At 42.3% G+C, this 8,494-nt stretch overlaps 1 protein-coding gene across 1 annotated transcript in view; it reads right to left on the reverse strand.

Annotated features, from left to right (window-relative positions):
* The window catches only part of PALMD (palmdelphin), a 72,671-nt gene extending 64,520 nt beyond the window's left edge, over positions 1–8,151 (reverse strand). Inside the window, exon 1 of the mRNA XM_044432619.1 lies at positions 8,039–8,151. The gene's annotated coding sequence lies outside the window, so the exon portion shown is untranslated. The remainder of the gene's footprint in view (positions 1–8,038) is intronic.
* Between the last annotated feature and the right edge of the window lie 343 nt (positions 8,152–8,494).

Here is an 8,494-nt window from a genome sequence, read left to right on the forward strand (position 1 = left end):
AACAATAAAAGGTTTAAATTAATGAATATTCAAGCAGAGGCCTACTGGCCAGAATAGCAGCAAAATGGAGAGCTTTAAATCAGGAGTCCATAAATCATGGTTCAGTGAAGTAGTTAAATAATCATGGCCACTGATGGATTCCACATAGTTTTTTTAAATATAGAAATGCCTTTAGGATAACATTACACACTCTAGATAAATAGGGCTCATTTAATTCTTTCATAAATTATGCAGAACTCAATTTCAGGTTTCTCTAAAAGTGAGTTTCAATCTAACTTAGGCAAAAATAAGGCTTGCCCTTCAGATAAAGGTCTTTGGCTTTGCTGATGAGCACTTTGCTTATGATCTGGCACATCACTCAAGTTCTTCCTCTCTAATGTTCTGGTTAGGCAGTCTTCTTGACTGCCATAGCAATTCTTCCATTCTAAGACTGGTTCTTATGTCATGGTAGTTGATCTTTACATGCTAAGCCCCAACTACATGTGACAATGAGTTAAGCATGTCTTTTCTCTGAGCTTTTATAAACACACATACAATCACAGAACAAAATGCAGCTACAGAGGATACAAGCTGAAGCTTTCTTTCATCAGGAAAAAAGTAGCTGCACAGGCGACCAGTTTCCACTGGGAAAAAAATGTAGAGGAAAAGGTGTTAAGAAAGCTGTCTTCCCATCTGTGCCCTTCAAAGGAGCCTGTACCATTTCTGGATGCATTTCGTTTGCAAACTGAAACTCACTGCAATAGATACACATGAAGTGTTTATCCCTATATGTTTTCTGTATTATAAGGTATTATCATATGTGATTATGAATAGATTCAACAAAGGCAGATCAAATATTCATCTATTTGTCCATTTGGAGATTGTACCTAAAGACCATACACTCAAAAATCACAAGATTCATTAAGGCCTCAACTCTTCTTATTATTGAAGGTGGCTGTTTGTCTCCCCAAGATTGATAAATTAGTCCTTTAGCTAATATTATGTTTATGTTCCAAGAAGCAGGTAGATAATGGAGAAGAACATGCACAGCAGAAATATTTAAAAAGCTTTCCATCACAAAGTTTATCTGTATTATTATCTCCTCTCAAAAAGAGATGCATTGTTAGAACACACGAGTACGAGAAACAGTAGCCACGTTATACCTCCAACTGTTGACTGATTTAGATAAACATGTATTTAGAAAGATGCTGTGGCACCCAATATATTCAAACCTAATGCCAGAAAATACTTTATGCTTTATGTTTGTATTAGTTTTGGTTTATTAAAATTCATGCAAAGACCAACAAACACTTGAGGACTTTTCTCTACCAACTGCATAGCAGATGCTTTATGTGCATATTCCAGCCAGTTTCAATCTCTGATCGATGGGATTGATACATCATCAGCAGTTATCCTGCCTGAAATGGGAGATAAGACTGCACTAGAAAGATGGATTTCATGTAAAGCACTTCCTAAATTCCACTGAGAAAATATCCGGGACTTAATATCACCTGTAGATTAGCCCTTGCAACTTGGAGGAAGGTATGGCTTATGCTTTAATTCAGGGATGGGCTGAAAGTAAATTTTCAGATACATGGGACTTCAGTTCCCAGCATCCCTCACTTTTGGACATGCAGGCAAAGATTTCTGGGAGTTGAATTCAAAAAAAATCGGAGTGCTACCTTCTTTCCCTTCTGGAGAAGGAAATGGCAACCCACTCCAGTATTTTTGCCATGAAAACCCCATGGACAGTACCAAAAGGCAAAAAGATATGACGCCGGAAGCTGAGCCCCTCAGGTTGGAAGGTGTCCAATATGCTACTGGGGAAGAGCAGAGGGCTAGTACTAGTAGCGCCAGAAAGAATGAAGTGACTGGGTCAAAGCCGAAAGGACACTCGGTTGCAGATGTATCTGGTGGTGAAAGGAAAGTCTGATGCTGCAAAGATCTATACTCCATAAGAACCTGGAATGTAAGCTCTATGAATCAAGGCAAGCTGGATGTGGTCAAACAAGAGATGACAAGACTGAACATCGACATCTTAGGATCAGTGAACTAAAATGGACAGGAATGGGTGAATTTAATTCAGATGACCATCAGGTATACTACTGTGGGCAAGAATCCATCAGAAGAAATGGAGTAGCTTTCATAGTCAATAAAAGAGTAGGAAAAGCAGTACTGGGATACAATCTCCAAAATGGCAGAATGATCTCAGTTCGAATCCAAGGCAAACCATTCAACATCACAATAGTCCACGTCTATGCCCCAACCACTGGTGCTGAAGATGCTGAAGTTGACTGGTTCTATGAAGGCCTACAACACCTTTTAGAATTAACACCCAAAAATGATGTCCCTATCATCATGGGGGATTGGAATGCTAAAGTAGGAAGCCAAAAGATAACTGGAATAACAGGCAAGTTTGGCCTTGGAGTACAAAATGAAGCAGGGCACAGACTGGTAGAATTTTGTCAAGAGAATATGATGGTCATAGCAAACACTCTTTTCCAACAACCCAAGAGACGACTCTACACATGGACATCACCAGTTGGTCAATACAGAAATCAGATTGACTATGTGCTCTGCAGCCAAAGAAGGAGAAGCTCTATACAGTCAGTAAAAACTAGACCAGGAGCCGACTGTGGCTCAGATCATGAGCTTCTCGTTGCAAAATTTAGGCTTAAATTGAAGAAAGTAGGGAAAAGAACTAGGCCACTCAGGTATAACCTAAATCATAACCCTGATGAATATACAGTAGAGGTTACAAATAGATTTAAGGAATTAGATCTGATAGACAGAGTGCCTGAAGAACTATGGACGGAGGTTCACAACATTGTACAAGAGGTAGCAACTAAAACCATCCCAAAGAAAAAGAAATGCAAGAAAGCAAAATGGCTGTGAGGAAGCTTTACAAATAGCTGAGGAAAGAAGGGAAGCGAAAGGCAAGGGAGAAAGAGAAAGATACACCCAATTGAATGCAGAATTCCAGAGAATAGCTAGAAGAGATAACAATGCCTTCTTAAATGAACAGTGCAAAGAAATAGAAGAAAACAATAGAATAGGGAGGACCAGAGATCTCTCCAAGAAAATTGGAGATATGAAGGGAACGTTTCATGCAAAGATGGGCATGATAAAGGACCAAAATGGCAGGAACCTCACAGAGGCAGAAGAGCTTAAGAAGAGGTGGCAAGGTTACACAGAGGAACTATACAAGAGTGAGCTTAACGTTCCTGATAACCATGATGGGGTGGTCACTGACCTCGAGCCAGACATCCTGGAATGTGAAGTCAAATGGGCCTTAGGAAGTCTGAGCAACAACAAAGCTAGTGGAGGTGACAGTATTCCAGCTGAGCTATTCAAAATCTTAAAAGACGATGCAGTAAAAGTGCTACACTCAATATGCCAGCAAATTTGGAAAACTCAACAGTGGCCACAGGATTGGAAAAGGTCAGTTTACATTCCAATGCCAAAGAAGGGCAATGCCAAAGAATGTTCAAACTACCGCACCATTGCACTCATTTCCCATGCTAGCAAAGTGATGCTCAAAATCCTACAAGCTAGGCTCCAGCAGTATGTGGACCGAGAACTACCAGAAGTACAGGCAGGATTTCAAAGAGGGAGAGGAACTAGAGATCAAATTGCCAACATACGCTGGATCACGGAGAAAGCTGGGGAGTCCCAGAAAAACATCTACTTCTGCTTCATTGACTATGCTAAAGCCTTTGATTGTGTGGATCACAACCAATTGTGGCAAGTTCTTAAAGAGATGGGAGTACCAGACCATCTTATTTGTCTCTTGAGAAACCTATATGCGGGGCAAGAAGCAACACTGAGAACTGGGCACAGAACCACTGATTGGCTCAAAATTGAGAAAGGAGTTCGGCAAGGCTGTATACTGTCGCCCTGCCTATTTAACTTATATGCAGAGCACATCATGAGAAAGGTGGGGCTAGATGAATCACCAGTTGGAATTAAGATTACTGGGAGAAATATCAACAACCTCAGATACCACTCTAATGGCAGAAAGTGAAGAGGAACTAAAGAGCCTCTTGATGCGGGTGAAGGAAGACAGTGCAAAAGTTGGCTTGAAACTCAACATTAAGAAAAGTAAGATCATGGCATCCGGTGCTCTCACTTCCTGGCAAATAGATGAGGGAAAAATGGAGGTAGTGACAGATTTTATTTTCCTGGGCTCCAAGATCACTGCAGATGGGGACTGCAGCCAAGAAATTAAAAGACGCTTGCTTCTGGAGAGGAAAGCTATGGCAAATCTAGACAGCATACTAAAAAGCAGAGACATCACCCTGCCAACAAAAGCGCGTATAGTCAAGGCTATGGTTTTCCCAGCTGCAATGTATGGCTGTGAAAGCTGGACCATAAGGAAGGCTGAGCACAAAAAGATTGAGGCCTTTGAATTGTGGTGCTGGAGGAGACTCCTGCGAGTCCCTTGGACTGCGAGGAGATCAAACTGGTCAGTCCTAGAGGAGATCAACCCTGACTGCTCTTTAGAAAGCCAGATACTGGATATGAAACTCAAATCCTTTGGCCACCTAATGAGAAGGAAGGACTCCCCAGAGAAGAGCCTAATGCTGGGAACAATAGATGGCAAAAGAAGAAGGGGACGGCAGAGAATGAGGTGGCTGGATGGAGTCACTGAAGCAGCCGGTGTGAGCTTAAGTGGACTCTGGGGGATGGTGGAGGACATGAAGGCCTGGAGGAATGTTGTCCATGGGATCGCAATGGGTCGGACACGACTTCGCGACTAACAACAACAACAACCTTCTTCCCCACCTGCTCTAGAGAATATAGCATCCTACGTAAGCCCAGATAGGGTAAACAGGAGAGGTGAGATAAGCAGCCTTCTGGATGGCATGGATTGCCCCCATAGACTAAGAGAGGGAGAGGGCTGCTTGCTTCAGATTGTTTCCCTCTATGAGAAGAAGGGGATAGAATACACACGCACACACACACAGATAGAAGAGAGAGAGAATGAGCACTGAGGAACACTGAGAGAACTGAGGAACTGAACTCTCCCCTTCCTTGTTTAGAATGCCTGAATATAGCTATATTTTCATTCTCCATTATGGTAATCACCTGATGTTCACAGAAGAAGCCTCATTCATATTCTTTTACAATGTTATTACTAAGACATCTTGCATATTTATATCTTGAATTAGAATGTACCATAAATACAGAATAGATGCCAAACATCCACCAAGCATTGCTTTACAGGTTTTCATTAGCAAACATATGCCTAATATCTTAATTTATTAATATCTACTATATCCCAAGCCTTTGTCAACCCTTCTGGTTGGTTGAACTTTGCAGAAGAGGGTCTTGGTTGGAGGGGGTGGGTCACAATGTTTTTACCTTCTGTAAAAAAGTTCCATGCAAAGGCAAAGTGTTGTTCAAACCAATCAAAAGAGTTATTTCTGGCAACAATTGGATAGTCTAGTCAATGGATAACTAGATGTCATGTATTACCACAATATTATCCAATATGTCAGAAATGTATTCCCAGAGAGGGACACCTGGTGCCAAGTTTATACTCTTTTCGATGCCAGGCCAAAGCCTTTTTATTTAAACAGTATTTTAAACTTTAATAGTTTTTTAGTTTAGTCGCTCTGTTTGGTTTATTGTTTTGGTCTGTTTTATTATTGAAATTGTTGTTTTGATTGTTCCTTTAAAAATTGTAAGCCGTACTGAGATCTTGTATAATAGGATGGCATACAAAAGCTTTTAGCAAGCAAGCAAGCAAGCAAGCAAGCAAGCAAGCAAGCAAGCAAATAAATAAATAAATGTGTATTAGTACCAAAAAGATATTCGAAGGACAACTGAGATGCATGGATTCCCACCATTAGAATTAGCATCATTAACATTCCCTTTAGAAATGCTCTTAAGATATGTATGACACTAATTCATGGTTTGTGTTAAGCACGGTTTGTTGCTCTTCTCATAAATTGTCTTGCAGATGAACAAACAAACCATAGTTGTTTTACCTATTCTGATTTGTTTCTCTTCCACCCATATCGCTAACCTTCAGAGCAGGCTTCATTTTCAAGCTGTTCCTGTTGGCTGTCTCTGTTTCAGGACAGACAGGATACAAACAAGGCAGGAATTATCTCTGAAGCTGGGTCAGAAGTCATGACAAGCCATGGTTTAAATAAGCTAGACAACTCATGAGCTTTTAAAATGTTGTGGATTATTTGTTAACCCCACCATCAACCCACCCTGTGTTGGATTTGGACATGTAGATAAGCTATGGCACCTGCCTGCCTTGACTTCATTATTCGGAATGCCTGCTGACATGGGTTGCAACCCACCTTAGCTTAAATAAGCTTCACTGGGCTCCAGTGACCATGTGAAGCTGCCTTTTGTAAGACATTGGCTTGGTTTGCATGATCAAAGCAGACAACGGTGGTTTCTTTATTCCACAGTGGATGCAGTGCTTGCCAATGGGATGTGCATACTTGGCCATGGCTTGCTAACCTGGTGCCTTTTAGATTCTTTGGAACACAACTCCCAGGATTCCTGACCATTCCCATGCTGGCTGGGTCTGATGGGAGCTAAGTTCTGCCCTTCTTGAGTATACCACATTATATAAGTTGGGAGAAATATCAACAACCTCAGATATGCAGATGACACCACTCTAATGGCAGAAAGTGAAGAGGAACTAAAGAGCCTCTTGATGCGGGTGAAGGAGGAGAGCACAAAAGTTGGCTTGAAACTCAACATTAAGAAAACTAAGATCATGGCATCCGGTCCTCTCACTTCCTGGCGAATAGATGGGGAAGAAATGGAGGTAGTGACAGATTTTATTTTCCTGGGCTCCAAGATCACTGCAGATGGGGACTGCAGCCAAGAAATTAAAAGACGCTTGCTCCTGGAGAGGAAAGCTATGGCAAATCTAGACAGCATACTAAAAAGCAGAGACATCGCCCTGCCAACAAAAGTGCATATAGTCAAGGCTATGGTTTTCCCAGTTGCAATGTATGGCTGTGAAAGCTGGACCATAAGGAAGGCTGAGCACAAAAGGATTGAGGCCTTTGAATTGTGGTGCTGGAGGAGACTCCTGCGAGTCCCTTGGATTGCAAGGAGATCAAACCGGTCAGTCCTAGAGGAGATCAACCCTGACTGCTCTTTAGAAGGCCAGATACTGAAGATGAAACTCAAATCCTTTGGCCACTTAATGAGAAGGAAGGACTCCCTGGAGAAGAGCCTAATGCTGGGAACAATAGATGGCAAAAGAAGAAGGGGACAGCAGAGAATGAGGTGGCTGGATGGAGTCACTGAAGCAGCTCGTGAGCTTAAGTGGACACTGGGGGATGGTGGAAGACAGGAAGGCCTGGAGGAATGTTGTCCATGGGATCGCAATGGGTCGGACACGACTTCACGACTAACAACAACAACAATATAAGTTGTATATGATGAAGAAACCTTCCATGTACTATCTAGTAAGAAGGACCACTGTTTTTCAGAATAATGGTATCTAGACATAGGATCCACCAAAGCTTTCCCATTCGAATGATCCATAGGATGTATGTCTGTATAACAGCAGTGGGAGTTGGAGGGCCAAATTCAATTTCAGGGAAGCTCTTAGAATTCCAAAACATTCCAATGGTAGGCAGGGCCCAGAGCAATGAGGGAAAACCAAAAGGGCAGAGCCAGACCTAAATATCAGCATATTTTAGCTTACACCTTTGGTCTTAGGAGAGGCATTGCAACCTTTTTAGAAGAGGGGAAACACCACACAAACAAACAAATGGTGGCTGGGGAAAGGTGGTAGGGACTTGTGGGGAATCCTGCAGGGCTGAATTGGGACCTCCCAGGAGGTTAGATTTGGCCCCTGGGCCTCCTTTTCCCCACTGATGCTTTCCATGATGACATTGCTAGCTTGTGAGGAGCAGAGGAAAGCCTTGATATGATAGGTACAAGTTGTTGTTCTTGGATAACCCTGTAAGAACAAAAAGCTGCAATGTACTCTAGTAGAGTTTCCTAGGCAAATTGCTGTCCAAACGTTTGCCTAACTTTTAGCAAGTCACAAAAACAGCACCTGATTTCTTACCTTGGAGTCTTTGCAGAGTAGGAAGCAACCCAAGACGTTGTCTCTTTCCTCTGCAGCCTTGATCAGTGCCACATCAGAAGTTCCAGCGGGGCACAGTATGTGCCAGGAAGTTCACAGCTGAAAGGGTAGCAAAAAGCCAGCATCTGACTGCTCTTGGGCTTTACTGACGCAAGTGTCAGAGGGTGGAGGCACCTGTGCGGATGACATGTCCTGGCTGTCACTATTGCTTTCAGCTGCACGTGTGCTTCATGGCTGTGTGCAAACCCAGATTGGTAAATATTTAACTTTGACTTGAATGCAGCTATGAAACTGATGGGAATTTATACCAGGCAATATCTTTCTCTGGAGTAAAGGTTGGAGAACAGCAAGATGGTCATGGAAAGGAGAGGAGGTTAATGCCTTTCTCTGTGCATGTTGAAGCTTCTGGTCCAAGACATTAAAATGACTCATGGGTCT

The sequence above is a fragment of the Varanus komodoensis genome, unplaced genomic scaffold (assembly GCF_004798865.1).
Source record: "Varanus komodoensis strain SLA01 unplaced genomic scaffold, ASM479886v1 scaffold24, whole genome shotgun sequence".
Taxonomy (NCBI): Eukaryota; Metazoa; Chordata; class Lepidosauria; order Squamata; family Varanidae; genus Varanus; species Varanus komodoensis.